Source organism: Aegilops tauschii, chromosome 5 (assembly GCF_002575655.3).
Source record: "Aegilops tauschii subsp. strangulata cultivar AL8/78 chromosome 5, Aet v6.0, whole genome shotgun sequence".
In the NCBI taxonomy this organism is placed as follows: domain Eukaryota; kingdom Viridiplantae; phylum Streptophyta; class Magnoliopsida; order Poales; family Poaceae; genus Aegilops; species Aegilops tauschii.
Genome location: NC_053039.3, coordinates 188,125,653 through 188,145,908, shown reverse-complemented (window position 1 = coordinate 188,145,908; position 20,256 = coordinate 188,125,653). Strand labels below are relative to the sequence as shown.

Here is a 20,256-nt window from a genome sequence, read left to right as displayed (position 1 = left end):
TCACAATACCCGTGAATTTACGCTTTCAGTTTTTTTTCTTCAACACGTCTATATTTATTTTCTATATCCAAGGTGGTACTAATCTCATCCGAAAAAAAGTTGTTTTCCTTACGTTTATTTGTTTTCCGTGCGTTTATTAGATTGGGCTATTGCGATGCGTCTCAATTGGGCTGGGCGAGACCGAGTATTTATTTGTTTGTTTTCTTGTTATTTCATCAATCGATCTCCTTCTTTCTTTCGTCCGCAAAGGACACCCGGTCTCCTTCCTCTTCTTCTTTGATACAACCCTGTCTTCTTTCTCTTTTTAGTCCAATCTTCCACTTTTCAATCCTTTTTGTGATACAAATAAATACATCTATTCCATCGAACAAGCCCTCCCAAGGAGAGGACCAGCGTCGTCCCCGGCCTCTGGCGACCGGCCGGCGAGCCCAACGCCGGAGCACCACCAACACCCGCAGCCCCCAGCGCCCAGCCTTCCTACACGCTCAAGAGCAGGAGACGAACGCCCGCTCGGGAGGAGAACCCGAGTGCGCCCGCGCCACCCTGAGCCGCCACCGGGGGAAGCTCCCGCCGCTCGCCGGCGACGTGCAGGATCCCGCGACCCCAACGCCGCCGCTCTGCCTGCCTCCTCTCTCTCTATTTCTTCCTTCCCTTCTTCTCTGGTTCTCTCTCTCATATTTCTCTCTCTTCACTGTCCCGTAGCAGGAACAGCCGCTGGCGCTCGTCCCCGACCAACTCCGGTGCCCTGGCCTCACCGCCAAAGCTGGGAGCCATCCCCACCGGCCGGATCTGATGCGCAGCCACCTCGCTGTTGCGCCGCCATCACCCCTGCAACGGATCATCCCGCCCTCCACCTCTTTTTCGTCGGGGAGACGACGAACTCGTCCTCGAGCGTTGACCGCGCGCCCGCGTTCGTGGGCTGCATCCACGGGCGATCGATCACCGCCTCATGTACGCCGCCGGGCGTCGGACTAATTTTCATAAGCTTCATTCATATGTGACATCAGGAAGCTTCAAAAAACAGGAGAAGTGCAAGAAAACGTCGCCCCAAACAAATCGCAACTTGCCAGCCTCCGCAACAGCCGTCAGAACCATGGCTCACAGACGCCTGCTCCGCGGATCGGCGGATCCTTCCCTGGTGCCATGCTTCAGCGGCTTGTGCTGCTCGGTATCCCTCGTCCAAATAATCGGTATGTCTGTTCAAAAAAAAATCGGTATGTGTCCTTCCTGCGGCTACACCTTCAGGATTTTCACCGCCACCATGCTTCGGAGGCTTGCTGTTGTTCTTGTCCTCTTTGCTGCTGTGCGCAAGCGCACCTACGCATATATGGTTCTGGCCCAGGGAGCACAACTCTCTAACTCTGGCCCTTCTGTCGTTGATCTAGGTATGCACCCCCGATGCTATTACAGCTAATCTCTGATAAAGAAGTTTTTGGTCCTGATGCAACTCATTGACGAACGCAATTAGGCTTGTAGACTGGCTTCCAATCTCCATTGATTCTCATTCATGCACTGACTGCTATTCTAAACAATTATTATTAGATATTAATATTAATGGAGCATCAATGTTTTTTGAAAAAAATTAATAAGCAGATAACTCAAGGCTTTCATTTTTTATGTAGATAAGCAGCAGGAGTATTTCATAGATCACGGACCCCATGTAGTCTGACGTTCAAGGAGGGAATCTGGCTCAGGATGCCTGTGTCCATATTGTACTTTTGATATCTGACTTTCATATTGTACTATGATGATCGTGGATCTTGTGTGCATATTGTACTTTTGATGAGCTACACTTTTAAGGAATCTGATTTCAGGAGTCTGATGGTCAGGTAAGTGTTAATGTGTTATTTAGTGTTAGTTTAGTGCAGCTGCTCCCCTGAGGCCCTGACTGGCTTCTTAGCTCCCTCTCCACTTACCTGTCAGCTGGGCGTGTTGATTCGATCTTTTGATCTGGAAAAATTGACACACTAGGACGTACACAAAAACTTTAAGGTTAGTTCGTACATGATTGAATCTTCTCCGTGCAAAAACTGACAATACACAAATTGTAGCAAAATCAATGAGGAGCTGAATCTGCAGTCTTCCCTTACCGCCCAGTAGTTCCCAATTTATTTTTGGATTTTTATTGTTATTTGGTAAGCATAGCACCTGATTTACAGTGAAGTGCATCTATCAATTTAATTGTTTGACCGTTAATACACAGTACATCCGTGTCCATGTCGTCAACGTGTTGCTCGCCGACCGTACTGTTCTCGAGATCCGCCTTGAAGACGGTGGATCGGGCCTTCAGCACACATCGTTCGTTAGCATCTCCGCCTGATGCTTCTATAGGAAGAGAGACCCCCATACTTATATTTTTAATCCACATGGATAGTACAATTTTTTTTAATCCACATGGATAGTTCTGTAGAAAAATTGTTACTTTGTAGTCTTCTTAACTTGGCTAATGAATATCCACTCTTCATGTGACAAGAAGTGCATGAACTTGGCTAATGTTTAGGGGCATAAGCATGATCATGTCAAAAGTGCATACAAGCATCATGTAATTATGTTCTTACAGAGATAACATTCAGTTTAGTAATCTCTCTTGGCTGAGGGATTTGACTACCCTTCATCAGAGCGTGTTAGAGCTATGGATACTGAACTCGCAAGATTCCTTTTTTGTATGTCCGCAGGGAAGTGTTGACTACTTGAACATGCTGGAAAGTGTTGACTACTTGGAGGTAGTTGCTTAATGCATACAAAACTGCTCAAACCACTCTTATTTATTTTTTGTTGAGGTGACCTGAATTGCTCGATTGTTCATTTATTGCTATATGATTCCTTAAATCTTTGAATTTATTTTCCGGATGTACAGTAAATAGTCTAATTGAAACTCTGTTCTGCTAGATGTTAAGCTTAAATGGATTTGAAATCATTCATATGACTGTACTTAGGTTAGGTATTTTCTAAAATTCTTAGTTGGATTAAAAATACATTGTAAGGTCATTGTAAATGATGTGTATGCTTCCAAATGTTCATATAAGGAAGATGTTGTCTCCATATTACCAATTCTTTCTGGTGTGAGATTTAACAGAGGACATGTTAAAAATTCGAATTACATGTGTCTTTAGGATAGTTGAATCATGACATACTCTAATATCTACACAAAATATGTAATCGTGTAGATGCAATAGGTGCGGGGAGTAGCTCGCAAAGGGTGACCATCATGTAGAATCTATACTTTGTATTGTCCCTCATTTTCCTGCTCTTTTGATCACACAATTTAGTAGAAATTCGTAATGGGTGTATCCTGCCAAATTGGCCTAATAAATTTAACTAAAGACCGTGACACATGTAGCAACGTTTGTATATTCAGAAAAGGGTAACAATAAGCATATGCTGATATGAAATTCTTTTTGCAGTAACTTGCAAGTAACAGATGTTTTGACAACAATAACTGCTACCAATGAGGACCACTGGCAAGATATAGCACAACAACCTGGTCCCTGTTCCGTAAAGGTTGGCCTGATCCCTGTTGAAATCAATTTGGCGTGGTACATTAGTTGTATTGTTCACCCTGCATGTTTTTTTTCACTTTCCTAAAGTATGTTTGAGTATAGCTTATGGTTTATTTATAAGCTTGTGAGTTAATTAAAGCTCACTTGGTGGTTCTAACTAATTATACTAAAATATGACCATGACCGAAAGATAGATGGAGGTTCAGATGCAGAGTGAAAGCCTGCACCAACAAGTTGTAGTTGTATATGGAACCTGGCGACTTGATGGTGAGCACTAACCTTCACTCCGCAAGAATCCTTTTTGACACTTACTCTGTAGAAAATACCTTTCAGTTTAATATATTCTGCTATTGTGGTTAATAGATCAATGAACAATCATTTGAATTGTGCTCCATGATATTCAAGCTACTATTGTAAGAAATTGAAAGATGTTCATGTTTTGCCGCCCTCGTGTTTGTCTTGACACGCTGGCGCTACTGTTAGTTGCTTTCCACGCAAATAAGAACATAATACATCAACACTCTTCTTAGTGTTGGTGTTGAAATACAGGACTTTGATGTGGGATGTAGCCATGCTTATTGGACTAGGCATCTAAGAATTTTTTTCCCGTTGCAACGCACGGGTATTTTTGCTATCTTTCCCTAATAATAAAGCACGGATTGACTTTGTCGGGTTCACCGTCACAATACGCTTCTTCCCGTGATTTTACGCTTTCAGTTTGAATTTAAAACATATTCGAGGTGGTACTAAATTTTCGCTCTATCTATTTCACCGCGTCTGATTTTTTTCCGTAAGTGGCTGATTCGCTGAAAAAATATGGTTGACGCCGCTGGGATTTGATCCATGGTCTGCCATGTATAGATTGCAGCGCAGCAGACCACTAAGGCTAGGCTCCTAAGCTTGCTAATTTGGGCGTCTGGAACCTTAAGAATAAAGGACAGGCGTACTCGGGCCGAGATCAACAGGCACGGTCGTGATGGGCATGTACGAGTGCGGCGGCCCACTGGACGGACAAGGGACCAGGCTGGAAGTTGTTTTTCATATTTGTTTACTTGTCAAATAGTCCCACCTTGCTATTTTACATTAATTTTTACCAGTTTATATACAATTTTTAGGTTGTCAGGCATCAAGAAGCTGCTTTGGAAATTAAGCAAAGAAATAAAGAAAGGAAATAGACATTCTTTGCATGAGAAATAAAGAAGGAAGATGGTAATTATGTGGAGCCGGCAAGAAAGGTAATATGTATTGAATAAGAAATAAAGAAGGAAGAAAATCGATGGTAATTATGTGGGTGCCATATTAATCGCATGAGTAATTAGCAGGCCTAGCAAAAAAGGAAAAAATAATTGCATGAGAAATAAAGAAGGAAGGAGAAAGAGAGAGGAAGGAAATGGACGGTAATTATGTGGGCATCATGATATAAGGAAAGAAAGAGAAAGAAAAACTAATTAACAGGAGGTGCGGGAATCAATGGCAGGTTGCCATGCCATCTTATGAGTAAAAATGATGTGGCATTTTTTAATCCTCACTAAATTCATGTCATTTTTTTCTTCCATTATGTTTTCCTTGCTCTTATAATCTTTACTAAATTTGCGCCAAATTTGTAGCACATTGAACATTATGTTTGCACATACAATCCTCACTAAATTTATGTCAAATGTTTCAACCGTTCTAACCCACAGGCATATATAGTATTTTTAATATATAAATGGAGGTATAATATTATTGGTCCTCCCATTTCGTATGTCCATGGTGTTTCCTCATATTGAGCTAGGCTATTCTACTAATCGTCTGTCTTGGGCCACTTGGCCTCTGCCACGTTCGCCCGCGTAATGTTCCACCAGTAAAAAGAACCGGTGCCCTCCCAACATGTCCGTGCGACCTGGCCCAACAAATCAAACCCACCACCCCTTTTAGGAGATGAGGCAAAAAATAGTTGACCGTTACTGGAATAAAACTCACAACCTCCAGTGTGTTTTGGCGTTGATCGTGTTACCCTACAGAAAAGTGTTGATCATTTTAAAATAAAATTAAATTTAGTTTTTGTTTGGGTCCTTCACGGATTGGTACTAAACTAATATGATGTAAAACCAGATAACATAAACACAAGGCACAAGTATTTCATTGTGTAGATGTGGGTCATGTGGCCGGGATCTCAAACGCGAGCGTTCGCTGGTCTGTCCATGCAGGTGATGCAATTCTTTATTGGTTCCAAGCTTACGTGGAATGTTCACCGTGTAGTGGACATCGTTACCGACAATGATGACAAAGAAAAGAAGTGGTAACAGGGATGGGGGCGCTAGGGGTGATAATTTATTTCTCCCGTTGCACTTTTGCTAGTCTTAATAAAGCACGGATTGACTTTGTCGGATTCACCGTCACAATACGCTTTCTTTGAATTTACGCTTTTAGTTTAAATTTAAAATATATATCCGAGGTGGTACTAATCTATCGCGGGAGCCAACGATCGATCGCTAGCTCGCCATGCAGGATTGACTGCCAGATGGGCCTTTGCTACTAGATGGGCCGGCCAGACTGTGTCCAACTTTACGTTTACCTTGTGTCCATGCCCAAAATATGCCGCCGGCCCCGACTCCTCCAACGCTCGCCGCCATGGCCGAGGATACGGTACACGAGCACGGAGGCGGATGGGATAGTGTGGTAATTGGCGCCTCCCAGCAGCAGAGAGCGCGAGAGATTTAGTAGCTGACCATCACGCCAAGGGATGCAAGCAACAACGTCACCCAAGTGCCCATGACGGCGAGTGGGATGAGAAAGGGGCTACAAAAGCGTCGGAGTTGGAGGCGCGGTGGCTGGGAAAAGAGCCAGCGGGAGACGGAGAGGCTCACCGGAGGACACGCGCGGCGGCGCGGTCGCGTGTGAGGCGGCCGGCTACAGGAGCGTGCAGGCGGCGCTCGGGCACTGGCGACGCCATGGTCTTCTGGCGAGGCGGGCGAGCACGTACATGAAGGCCGCGGGGGGCACGCTGCCTGGGCGAGAGGGGAGGCGCGAAGGAGGCGGTCGTCGCCGGTGGCGGGGCCGGATGCGTCAGATGCGCGCGCTTGCCTGCAGTCAACGCAGACAGACATAGCGGCCATCCATGGCAGCGAGCGGCTCCGGGGGCGGCGACGGGGTTGGGTGGTTCAAGCGGCCGCTTCTGCAGCTACATGGGAGACGTCCAGGAGTGATTTAGTAGGATGTCGACCCTAAACTATGGAAAGCAAGCATCCAATGGAGAAGTGTTGTTCTGAAAAATGGGTTCATAACTTTTCATATGCTAAACTGAAACCATGCATATTTGAATAGCAGGATTAGAGGGGTTTTTTATTCAGAATCTAGAGTTTGTCCGGCATTGCATCATCAAGTAAAAGATTGTAGTTTGTATTCCTCATGTCTGCTGCACTTGCAGGGTCAGAGTTGGTTGCCATCCCCTGGACAGGGCGCTCTAGGGCGTGTTGGCGTGCTTGAGTAGACGAAACACTGATGTTAGCTGCAAGGTGGAGAAGGAATACCCCATGGATGGATTTTGGTAGCTCTGATGACAACAGTTTCAACTTAGTAAGTCATATGCTGATATTCATATGACTGTGATCTCGGAAATAAAAGTTCATAGGAAAGTAACAGAAACCTTCACTGAACATAGAGTTGTGTTGTATCTGTACCGAGAAAAGTTTGTAGAGTATGAAAATATGTTTCGAGACGAAACAAATTATGATTATTAGTCATAGCAGTTGTAGGAACAGATGAAAATTGTATTGCCGGTTTTAGCAGGTGTGCTGGTGCTCACATGCTTATCCATTGTGATATGGGTTTGCAGGTCCAAAGGCACAGCATACTATGCTCATGCATATGTGACATAAACCAATTCTACATTATGCAGCTCACAAACACTACAAAATTACTAGGGCTAGGAGATTTGTGCACTTATGAAGGTTTTTGGACACGAAGGTTTTGAATTTTCATATTAAGCTTCAAAGATGTTACATCTATTAACCTGTACTCATATTAGGCCAACGTTGTCCAATATTGCTGGGGGATTTTCCCTTTTTTTACAAATCATAATCAGTCTGTAACCTGGGCGTGTACGAAAGTTGTCTGCACTTTTTTCTGTTTAATCTGGGCGTCCAATCTTTGTAAGCTGGGCTTTACCTGTACTTTATCATACGGAAACCAATTAAATGAAAACTGTTTGATTCAATGTTTGCCAGTCTGTGTTTAATTCTCTGTTTGCTCCCTGTTTGATTCAAATCCATGAACAAGTAAGTTCTTTTTCTCCCTGTTTGATTCAAGTCTGAAATATTCATAGATGCTACACTTCAGTCAGTAAATGAACAAAAAACTAGGACTGAACTTTTAGTCAGTTTTGTGTCAACGAGTAAATCTGTGTGCTCGAGATTACAATTACTTTGAATAGAGAAATTAAGAAAAATATGTGGAATCATCACCACCCCTTAATTGATCTGGTGGCGGGATGTAGAAATTCAATCTACTTGGTGGAGACGTACTGGCATGTGATGTCGTCCAACTAATAGCCGTTATATGCCTTCCATTGTGTTTTAATTTTTTCTCTTGCATTGCCTGGACTACCTGATAGAAGCTCCTATCAGCTAATATTACAACCAGAGCGGCAGACATGTCCATGTTTGGTGCTGCCAGCAGCAAGCAATACAGGGTAGGTTTTGTAAGTGCTAACATTGTAAATTAATAGGATTTATCTTTTTTTTTGTATTAAGGAGTTCTATTCTTTTGCTTCATACAAAGATTATTGTACTATTAATTAGTCTATAGTGGAAAAGTCAAAGAGTATCATACTCAGGGTCAGTTAAGTAGTTGGAATATTTGTAACCATGCACTAACCTGAAAGTTAGGCATACTAATTAAGCTTTATTGGTTTTTAAGGCAGTTCAAAGGGATATCTTCCTAGGTAGTCAAATGTACAATGCACAATATAAAAATGTAGTTATGTTTCTCATCTCCTCCCAATTGCACAATCATTCTTTGTTATTAATTTCACCACAACAGAATTATTGTAATAGTTTGCATCTTCATGATTTTATATATTTACTTGTGTGGTTACTCTGGTTAACAAAGTAATTTGCTAGATGCGCTTAGAAATATTACTGTTATATATGGTGTGTGACTTGCATGGTTTCATTTGGTACATTTTCATTACTACTAAACTTAGACATATGTACATGTTCATTGAGGTCGAATGGTCATTATCGAATTTGAAATTATCAAATATGCGGAAGGTATGTTTCAACCGCTGAGGTGTATCCCTAGCAGGATCTTCCTAGGTAGTCAAATGTACAATGTATAAAAAATTGAAGGGCGAAATTAAAGGAAAGTGGCATCAACCACAAACCTCGGTAAGATCGGAAGGTGAAGATTTTGATGGAGAAACGAAAGAGAGGGGCCGAAATTAAAGGACTATGGCATGTTAAACCACAAACCTTGATAAGATTGGAAGGAGAAGATGGAAGATGAAAGTGGCAACACGAATGAGTCGCTTGACGCATAAGAGGATTTTGTTCTCCCATTGCAACGCACGGCCTTTTTTGCTAGTCTTTCCCTAATAATAAAGCACGGATTGACTTTGTCGGGTTCACCGTCACAATACGCTTTCTTCTCGTGTCAGAATACGCTTTTACAATTTGTCCAGGGTTCACCCTCACAATACGCTTTCTTCTCGTGTCAGAATACGCTTTTATAATTTGTATGGACAAAATCCTAATATAAACGAGGTGGTACTAATATAAATATAAACACGATTCAACGAGCCCTGTCTCACGCACGATAACTCCAGACGCCCTCCGCCGCCACGCCCCCATCCCTCCAACTCCGCTGCGCACGGGAGCAGGGGGAACCTGCGACGGAGGTGGCATGATCTCCGGCAAGCGGCGGGTTCGAGCGGTGGGGCCGGGATCTGGTGGCGGCGGCGAGCTCCTATAGATCGGCGGCCTGTCCTCTCCTCTGCGTACGCACAAGGCACAATAGCACGTGGTCCTCTCCCTACACGGCACGGCACCGCCGCCACGCGCGGCCAGTCTTCCTCTCCAGCTACCCTCGAGCAGCGCCGTCGTTGCCCTGTTCTTCTTCGCCTCCTCACCCGCCCCAACTCCTCACCCCCAGCCCTCTCCACCTCGAGGCGGACGTCTCTGATTTGGATAGGAGTCGATGGCGTGTTCACGATGGAATACTGCTCCAACACGTAGCTATGGGTCCAACCCGAATATCAGATCAATCTCCCAGCCATAAGAAGAAACCCTAGAGTGGAAGCACAAGTAAATCGCATTGCAAGTTTGTAAGACGAGATTGTTGTGCGGGAACTGTCCAATCTCGCCTCCACCTACTTCGCCGGAAGACCATCTGCAATCCGACGTTGCTCTACACATCGCCGGAACTCCGAGTGCCGGTTCTCCATGAGGTATTGCATACTGAAGACACAAGGAGAATTGGAATCATGCTATTTGTTTTTCTAGAAACCTACAGTTAATGAAGCAAACATAAACTGAACCTTAGTGTGCTACTTCCTGATCTTCAGCTAATTTTTCATTGATTGATTCATTGTTGTGTTTAGTTAGTCTATCCACAAGCTAGAGGGACTAGGTTAATTAAGAACAATGTCTAAGGTAATGATTCACTATGTACAGGTTGCTACCATGTCATATTTGGTTGGCTTAGAGTGACAAGTATTTCAAGGGTAATCAAGTTGATAAGCACCAGCTTAAATTCAACCAAAAATTTTATGGCGTGATCTCAAATCTGTGAGCACACGAACCAGGGAACTTCACCCAGCCATTCTGGATTTTTTAATTGAGAGACAACTAATTTCTCATTGTTTGATTCATCATGCTTACTCGCTCTGTCCTAGAGAGACTAACATTGTTCTCCGATCTGGTTGATTCACTTCAGTTAAATTTTCCAGTAGCTTCAGCTCTGTACATTGGCATGAAAAGGTGTTTGCCGTTTAGACGAATTAACTGTTGGATACTCCATGAAAGAGGTAGGCCCATCGCATGATTAGGAAGAATAAGGTGTATGCTATACTTGAACAGATTCCGTTAAGGAGACCATTTAGCATGGTCTGCTGGTTATAGCCTTCTGTCTTGAACTGTAGGCAGAAGTGAATTTGCTGCTTTGCGCACTCAGGAAGCTGATTTCGTGTCGTGAACTCTACAGTTGCATATATTTAGTCCCTCTACACAAGCAGGCACAAACGTCCTTTTGATTTATTTATTTTTGAATTAGGCCGCATAAGTAGGCAGCAGTTACAATCAATGGTGATGCAGATTGAAGTACAGGCAAGATTGCACCTTTACTAACATCAGTATCAACTATCAAGTATGTTTAATCTCATTTATCCGTAAGCTTAATATGTTGTATACTTGTATGGTGATGCAGAGTTGAAGTACACTGCAATCTGCACTGGGATGTCCGTAAGCTTAATCTCATTTATCCGTAAGCTTAATATCTTACAAATATTGCATATTTTATTTCAAATAAATGTTGGATTTTTTTTTTCACAAAATTTTCCGCACACACGGCCTAACACGGCAAGGTTGCACCTTTAGTAATCAGTACCATATAAGTATCAAGTGCAGTTTCTTTCAAAAAGAAGTATCAAGTGTAGTTAATCTCACTTCGATGCTTAATATATTGTAATGGTGATGCAGATTGAAGGAGGTCGTCCTTGTGATCACTGGAAACATGTTTGTGATTGAGGCACACAGCAAAATGGCTCACACTCACCACCATTACTCGAAGGACCATCTCCATATACGAGTTGCTTTACCTGAAAGCAGATTTCTGAAGATATATATTTTTTCGTATTTGTTTTATATTTTTCGTCAACTGGTTGTTTATATTGGTGGAGATCCAGTGCTTTACAGAGCCCGCATATAAAGGTAATGTGTATTGCTATTTTTCTTACTTAGTAGCATTAGAATCTCCCCATCTCTTTATACGGAGGTGATGGCGAAGGAGGAAGAGTTGTGTCAGGCCCAGCTCAAGCTAGATGAAGAAGAGGAGGCCAGAAAGAGAGAATCAGCAAGGCAGAAGCCTTTTGATCTCAAGGCACGATTCTGCGGGTTGGTGAGCTACTAACAAAGACACACCTCTATTCTGAATTTCTACTTGAAAAAGATGGACCATCAGCTACGGAATATGTTCGCTGTTGACATTGGTGGTGGTGTCTTTTGGTTCAACATGAAGTTGTTTAAGTGAAAAATGCAGTGGAACATGTGGAACAAAGGACGTGGTATGGAAAGGAAAGCAAAGCAAAGCCTAAACAGTACAATGATGCAGGTTCAGATTTCATATGTTATCTTCCCTGCCTCAGGAATATGAAATGGTTGTCTTCTAGATTATGAACGTGTCTTTATTTGTCATGTATTGTCGACGCACTGTGTAGTCTGTACTAATTCTACTGAGACTGCTTGATCTCTTATCATTCACACTTCAGAATTTTCTAATTATCTTATTATTAGTAGTATCATCCTTCCAACGTACTGATTCACAAATCTTAGCTAATTAGGAAGGAACTACATGTTTATCCATTCTTTTTCAGATATGGTGCTCTTGTAGGCAAAGTAGATGCATAATTCTTTTGGAAGGAAGGGCAGGCACACTAGATAATGATGTATTATGTTTCTGGCCCAGAACATGCAGCCCCCATCATCCACAACCTTGATTCCACAATATACCCCGCTGATATGATCTAGAGGAGCGAGGAGCTGGGCAAGGAGTCACTGCCGGTTCACATGACCAAGAAGGGGTACGCGATTTTGGGAAGAGATGCAGGAAAACTGGAAGAAGATTGACTTCAGTCGCTTCGGCATCGCAGGCAGCGCCGACGGGATCCTGCTTTATTCCGAAGAACTGATTTTATATGATTCTGAACCTAGCCGTCCAACATCATATCTGTCCAGCTATACAAGCTTGTATGCAGCCAAGTTAGTTGCTTTATTATGGACTCAACGAGGAAGAGCACTACCACTTTTTCAGAATTTGATTTTGTGAACCTTCATGTTGCACTATCACATATTGCACATGAGTTGATTCAGGTTTCCAGAGTTCAGACCACAACAATCAATCGGTCTGAAGGTGCTCCTGTTTTATATCAGATCGTGAGGAATGGGGACCCTTTTCGGATATTTGACTACTATATTTGCATGCCGGAGTTCGCCGCCGTCTGCCGTGCTGTGATTTTTGGGTATGATGCTAGATTACGTGGTTGCATAGTTCCTTCTTTTTCTTCTTCAAATTCAATATTCTTGGGTCATGGTGTGCTCATGCTGATTTGCAGCCCGGATGATAGTCCGTGGGAGGGAGGTTAGTTGATCTAGCTGTATTTAGTAGCTATTTCAATAATGTTATAGAATCTTTGCTAAACACCTTTGGTGTTGATTGTTCTTGAAAAAAGAATTGGCATAATTCACTTCGTGGATGAAAAAAGAAGTTGCATGTCCTTTAGTCAGCAAATCAAGTTGAGCGATGCAACATGTTGGGGAAAAGTCGCAGGTATGTCCTGCACTGCACGCATGTGAGGCGAATGATTTTTCTTGATGCATTGTCGTCCAGTACATGGTGTTTATCAGTACTACTCCATCCGTAAACTAATATAAGAGCGTTTAGATAACTATTTTAGTATTCTAAACGCTCTTATATTAGTTTACAGAGGGAGTACTATTTTGTTCTTGTCTTAATTGAGTCTCATGCAAACTGATAAGCGGATGGTAAACACCTCTCTCTATATTGAAATATGTGTTGATTGATTTATACATGGTTTTTGATTTTATCATATGAATAGCTTTAAGAATTTGACAACAAGTCCAGTGGAATCTCATTTCTTTAAGGACACCAGCGTCTAAATGCACAGTTGGTTTATTGAGTTTGTAGAGCCTATTTCTTTCAGGCGCTGCTTGAATTAGCCGGGAAAAAGTGTAGTTGGTATGTTATTTCGAATGCAATTTCAAGTAGTAGTACACAATGAATAACTTCACCAACCAAGTAACCCTGAGATAGTTTAAAACATTTGAAGCGGTCTTTCTTCTCATGGTAGGACATTAAAAGTCTATTATATTGTTTCAGGAACTGTTTCAAGGAAAAGATAAATACTTTGATGTCCAAAAGGCTTTATCAGCGAACATTAGCGTGACTTTAATGGGACAATATCCATGGTTTTGCTAATATTGATGACTTCTTTTCGGAAAATACATGTACTCTTCATATAGGCAATTTTAAAATATTACACATCATATATCAATCTAATGTAAGATATCGAAATGTATAACAACTAGATTATGCTAAAAGTGTGACCACCATAACTGGTGGGGCAAAGAAAAGTGACAACATATAAGCATTTGTTTCTCCCGTTGCAACGCACGGGCCCTTTTGCTAGTAATAATAAAGCACGGATTGAGTTTGTCAGGTTCACCGTCATGACTCTTTTGCGAAAAAGTCCTTCCGTTTTTTTGGAAATCAACCCGCAGTCTAATAATAAGTGATTTGCAGGAGAATAACGATTCGATCGTTCGGGCCAACAGGACTGTCTTCGGCCTCAAAGGATAGACGCACGGTATGGAAAAAACAAACAAGGAGAGATCGGGCATGACTCCTCCATAGAGCCACGATGGATCTCGCCTCCACCAAGTTACATATTACGAGGAAACAAAATCATCGTCACACATCCGATTCCTTCCTCCTCCGCACGCACGAAGCCGCCGCCGCTGCTTCTCACCTCGCCGCTAGATCGGAATCGAAGTCGTTGCTCAAATCAAGAGAGAGAGAGAGAGAGAGAGAGAGAGAGATCGGATCATAGGCGGACGAGCCGCCGGCGAGGAATCCACGTCGGGTGGCTATTCGTGGCCTCTCAAGCCCTCTCTTACTCCCCCCTCCTCCACCTCCCACCGCCCGGGCGCCGTCACCTCACCTTCCACAGGCCCCCTCGACCCTCGGCTAGACACCACGGCCGGGTCGCCGCCCCTCCCACCGCGAGGAAGACGACGACAGAGCAAGGCGGCGGCGCTGGGCTGCACGTCGAGCCTCCCTCAGTGGCCTCCGTCCTCCATACCGATGCTCCGTCCCCCGTTTCAATCGGCTCTGCTGCAACTTCGCCTGAAGACCGGTGCTCTGCCTTGACCTGCTCTGCTTCGGTCTAGATCGATACAAATAGAGGGAGCACATTTAAAGAGTCATCGCTGCAGAGTTTGACACCACATTTTCTTTGGATGATTGTTCGCCTCTCTGAATCTAGCTTTTTTTAACGTGACCACTTCAATTGAATTGCTTATTTGCATTACATACAGTGACCAAAACTAATGCTTTGATATTGTCGCCTCCGCCGAGTTCGCCGGAAGAACATCCGCCGCCAGAGCGTGCTACACCTGAGCCGGAAGAACATCTGCTGTCCGAACGTGCTACACCACAGGTATGTATCAGCTTTTGCCAAATTATTCTGTAAAATTTCCGTCTACAATCATAAAAAGTACCATTCTCCTTGGTCTGGTCTGAAAGATTAATATCTGTGTACATAGTTTTCAGTGATTGAAAATATTTGAGATGGGCTGATCTTTTGGTCCGTTTGGTGTCAATGAATAAATGTTTTTTACAAAAAATCAGCACTCCAGATTACAATTGCTTCATATATAATACCAAATATATATTATGTGCTTCCTGCTACAACACAGTGAACACACTTCAGACTTTCAGAGGTCCTTTTCCTCGGGGCGTGAGCTGGTGATTTATGTTTTTGTAGCCCCCTAATTTTGATGTTTTAAAGTCACAGAGTTAGTGAAGTTTGGTAGCTTATAGCTAGACAAGTGAGCTTAAAAGTACACTTACTGTTCTGGTGATACAAAAGCTTTAGTTTCTGCTCTTTTTGTCTATGCCCTTTACTCGGTTCTGCCAAGTATGTATATATAGAAAATATTTATTCTACAGAAATTGTTAATTGTTACTGTAGCTTTCATGCCTACCAGACCAAATCATAGGTAGGTGCTTTGTTTGTGAAGTGAAATAATTCAAACTGTTATAGTAGGAGGATTATCCTAACATAAGAGCCTTTATTTGTTTCATAGAAATCATGTACAGTTGGTTTAGACAACACTTAACTTGTTATTAAGATCAAGTTCAGTTGCTTTTGCATTCTTAGATCGATTTGAGTTTCTACACCAAGCCTAGAGCTTAAATGTTAAAAGGCACATTCTGATTTTATAAGGAGCATTCTAACTGTTATTTTAAAAACAGATTCTGCTATTTTCTGAAACGAAATATGAGAAATCAAACCGTATGGTTCTCCAATCTTATGGTACTAAATTCGGATATATCAAAAGTGCTATTATGTTAGCTGCATTTAGTTTACATGAGCATGCCAGGCTAGATGATATTATAGTCCTTTAGCTGTTGCTATTCACTATTCTCGGCCACATCTTATAAAAACGTAGATAAGCTAACACCTCTGTACCAAATCATATAATTATCCACATCATTTCAAGAAACTCAAGCTTTTCCCATGTCTCAAGTTATCTGGGAAGATTGCTGTAACTGTTTTGAGTGTGTGCTCTTGGCAGTAACTTCTGAAAATACTGAAATACTGATAGTGATATATGTTTTTTCTGCACCAGATGTGGAAACTAAAAGGTGTATATAATGCAGAGGAGGCAATGTTCAGTTCCTAGGTGCGTAGGTGCAGCCCTGGCCCCAATAGCCTTGGACGGCCTGAACGGCGCGGATGAGTGCTTCTCCCTAGGGAGGGCCATGTCGCCATCGGCGAGACCCGGCCTGAGCCGGCAGACTTCTGGTCTCATTATTTATTTTGTGTTCATCAAAGTTTATTTATTTTGCACCATATCGTAGTATGATCGTGGGACACAGGCAGAGATGGCCATGATGCTAGCTGATAGCACCTCTTAACTTCAGAAGTATACATGCCTTTTCTCTAATTAAAAGAGAGTTTCTTACCAACTATTGAGCCTACCAGTTATATAGATTTATGACTCTAAAGCCACTACTCAACTTCAGGTGGTACTCTGCTGTAGAATAAACCTCCATAATTCTCCATCTAAGATACTGAAGTTTATTGATGATTCTTTATTTCAGGATATGTGGAAAAGGTATTTGCACTACATTTCAAGGCAGATAGTAGATTACATGGCTAAGCAGCCCACCTATATTACTAATTGTTTATTTTGTTATTTAAATTAAAATGGTTTATGTATTCTGTCGAAGCATTCACATGCCTTATTAATTTCAGGAAAACCAATTTATTATTTAATGGTTCATGTATTGTTATGTCTAAAATGAAAATTCCAAACAAAATCATAGTCATATGTTGTATTTATATGATGAATATAGATGTTCCAATCGCTATATTTAAACTAAAATTTTCAGAATAAATTGTGGTCTCTAAGCTTGTGTCATGTGGTCCGATCAACTTAACGTATCAATTAATTAGCATGTCTAAATCTTAAGCGCTACCAGCAATCAGTTTTATTTGATTTGAATTAACAAGGCACGGGTCCTTTTGTACATATCTATAATCATGATAGACATTATGTTCTCGATGGTTTTATTTGATGGCCACAGTTTTGTTACCCCGTTGCAACGCACGGGTCCTTTTGCTAGTCTTTCCCTAATTTAATAATAAAGCACGGATTGACTCCGTGGGTTCACCGTCACAATACGCTTCTTTCCGTGAATTTACGCTTTCAGTTTTTTCGACCTATATTATTTTCTACATCCGAGGTGATACTATTTTACCTGCCTATCTTTATCTTTACATAATATTAAAAGACAGAGGCACATTTGATCTAGGTCGGTCATTCATTTTTGGCTAGATTTTAGTTGACCGGTTCAATCGTGTTCTGCCTCAACCCATCGAAGACATAAATGTTCGTGTCTGTTTCGTACACACACGCACGCGAACCTTCACATTGCTTCCCCGGATTTCTTGGAAACGAATCTACCCATCCAGTTGTTTTTTTTGCTCGTGCTCCCTTACAACACGGTCTATCGGTTTGGAATCAAACACAATAACCATCGCCGCCGCCTTTTCTGTCGTCTCCCATAAGTATTGGCTCGTGCGAGAGAGAAGAGGTGGGGAGGGGTGGATCCGTGGAGCGGAGGAGCAGCCGAATCGTACGCAAGCAAGGGTGATCCCACGGGATAATTCATCCGGGTACAAGTCACGTCGAGGCGATTTCTCAAAAAAAGTCACATCGACTCAACTCGATCGAGAGAGTCATCGTGCTCCGACGGTTGCCGTTAGGAACCAATTTAGCCCATCGATTCGCTGACGATCGATCGCAAGGCAGGCCGACGAGGAAGGAAGGGCAAACGCGTTATTTTTGGCTGGTCGCTTCGAGGAGGCGCGAGGCCACGCTACAGCTTCTATCGCCATCCCCGTCGTCCGCGCCGGCAACCCTCCCTGAAGTGCCTCAATAACGACCCTCCCCACCGGGCCGCACATCCTGTCGCTCCTTGCCGGTCTGTACCGTCGCGACCTCCTGCGCAACGGCGCCCCTCCTGACAAGGCAACGACGCCCACCTCCCACCTTGACCTTCAATGGCGTTGGCGGAGTCCCGCACTGAGACCTGCGCGGAAGTGGGTAAGCAGCTGCCCGCCAAGGTCGCACTAGCACCACCCTGACCACACCTGCGCGAAAGCAGCGCTGAAGTGGTCGCCCATCACCGTGGCCTTGGGAAGGAGAAGGGAAGGTGGGAGATGGAGGCAGGGGATCGTGCTCAGAGGTGTCGCCGAGGTGGCCAGAGCAGATGAAGATGAACCATGCCCCACATCGATTGGGAGGTTTGATGGGATGGACACAGATGACCGCGGATCTTAGTTGGAGGCGTTGGCTGGTGAAGCCGCTCAGAAGCCAGAGCGATGGCAACATCTGCCAAGGAAGATAACGATCATGAGAGAACTAGGTGATGCTGTCGTAGTGGGCACCTGCCACTATATATGCTGTCGACGATACGTGTCTGACTCTTATCATCAGAACAGGCCACATGCAAATCCAACGGAAGACACTAGAAACACACACGTGTAGGCTCTTTGCAAAAGAGAAATCCCTCCTTTGTTTTGTACATTTGATACATGAGAAGGTTGATTCAAATACTCCCAGAAATAGTCTCACCTCGCTTCCCTATAACCAATCTATCTCATTTATAATTTTATATACGCCTTTAATTTCCTGTGTATCAGAAAATCTTCTAGGAGATCACACAGATAAATGAGGAAGGAAAGAGAGGCTAATTAGAGAAGAAATAAAGAAGGAAAGATCTAATTACACAAGAAGTAAAGAAGAAAAAAAGGCTAACGATTCTATATGTGGGATGGGCTATATGCGCTGTTCCATATACTTTAACGGCAGAAAAATAAGGAAGTGATGCGCTGCATAAGACATTGACGTTGGTGATTATGACCCTGATCGATGAACGGAAAAAAAAAAAAGGAAAAGGACGTGGCTCGCGGGTTCCCGGGCGCCCGATCGCAGCCCCGAGCGCTCTTCCAGAAAAGGAAGGAGCCACCCGCGCGCGCGATCAGACAGCCAGAAACGGAAAATCAGCCACCCGCGCGCGAAAACAATCACACTCTGCTGTCCCCCGCGTGATTAGGAAGATGCTCTGCTACGTGAGTTCGCATGCATTAATTTGAGTTTCAAAAAATTTAAAACGCCATAACTTTTGATTCGAGTATCGAAATTCAGATCCGTTTTCACCATTGGGTTTCTTGCGACGAGTTTTTCAAAACTAGATCCCCATATGGATAGGTTTCGATGAACTTTTTTTTTGAGCAACTCTGTGTGGTATATAGGCAACTTTAGTGTTATCAGTAAGCAACTCTTCTTGTTTGTCTAATATGACTTCTTATCATCTTGGTTTGTGTAAAAACCAAGCAACTGACCTAACAAACCAAGCATCTGTCCTAGTAAACCAAGCAACTGTCCTAGTAAACCAAGCAACTGTCATAACAAAAACAATCGATTGTCCTAATAAATCAAGCAACTGTCCTAACAATACTAAGCAACTATCCTAACAAAACCAAGCAACTGTCCTGGCAAATCCATGCAACTACATTATCAAAACACACAATGCATAATGTCTAAACAAACCAAGCAACTTTTTTACCTAACAAAACCAAGCAACCATCTTAACAAAAAACAAACAATTTCAATAACAAAACCAAGCAACTGTCCTGGCAAATCCATGCAACCATCCTATCAAAAAATAGGTTGTCATTACCAAAGTTGGCTGCCGAAGATGCTTAGTTGCCCATATACGGTCAAAAATATTATTTGCCGTGATTTCTAAGTGGTATATGACATACTTGCTTGATAAATTCATTAGTACATATAATTTAATAAAAGTTGCTTATGTTTAAAACTAAAGTTGCCTCGTTTAGGATCAAAGTTGCTTCTTTTTTAAAAATTATCAAAACGTGCTCATATGGGATCTAGTTTTGAAGATCTCGTCACGAGAAACCTAACGGTGAAAACGGATCTTTGTTTCGACGCTCGGTTGAAAAGTTATTACTTTTTTTTAAATGAAACGGAATAAAGAGTGTGTCAGCACATGCATGCGCGTTAGTATCCCTTCCGTAATTATGGGACGCGGTCCCTTTAGCTGTCGCTATCATCCCATCTGACGGCTGGAGCGCGTGCGCTCGCGCGAGCGAACGAGCGCAGCTGCACGAGTCAGACTTTAGGAAAGGAAAAATATAAGAGGACCAGAATATTTTGCTGTTGATCGT

At 42.8% G+C, this 20,256-nt stretch overlaps 3 long non-coding RNA genes across 7 annotated transcripts; all 3 read left to right on the top strand.

Moving 5' to 3' along the window:
* The first annotated feature begins 336 nt into the window (after window positions 1-336).
* Window positions 337-7,388, top strand: LOC109780375 (uncharacterized). 5 transcript variants are annotated; one of them, XR_012184462.1, is made up of 9 exons: window positions 337-1,385; window positions 1,623-1,829; window positions 1,924-1,992; window positions 2,676-2,723; window positions 3,405-3,501; window positions 3,695-3,767; window positions 4,362-4,530; window positions 4,616-4,735; window positions 6,910-7,388. It is a non-coding gene; the product is annotated as an uncharacterized lncRNA (long non-coding RNA). The 5 variants fall into 5 exon arrangements; XR_012184463.1 differs by having other exon boundaries at window positions 3,691-3,767; XR_012184460.1 differs by lacking the exons at window positions 337-1,385; window positions 1,623-1,829; window positions 1,924-1,992 and having other exon boundaries at window positions 2,204-2,723.
* A 5,046-nt stretch (window positions 7,389-12,434) lies between these two features.
* LOC141023348 (uncharacterized) lies at window positions 12,435-13,082 on the top strand. The gene is made up of 3 exons (XR_012184466.1): window positions 12,435-12,714; window positions 12,808-12,833; window positions 12,925-13,082. It is a non-coding gene; the product is annotated as an uncharacterized lncRNA (long non-coding RNA).
* Window positions 13,083-13,444: 362 nt separating this feature from the next.
* LOC141023347 (uncharacterized) lies at window positions 13,445-16,583 on the top strand. Its single transcript, XR_012184465.1, has 2 exons — window positions 13,445-14,931; window positions 16,127-16,583. It is a non-coding gene; the product is annotated as an uncharacterized lncRNA (long non-coding RNA).
* The last annotated feature ends 3,673 nt before the right edge of the window (window positions 16,584-20,256 follow it).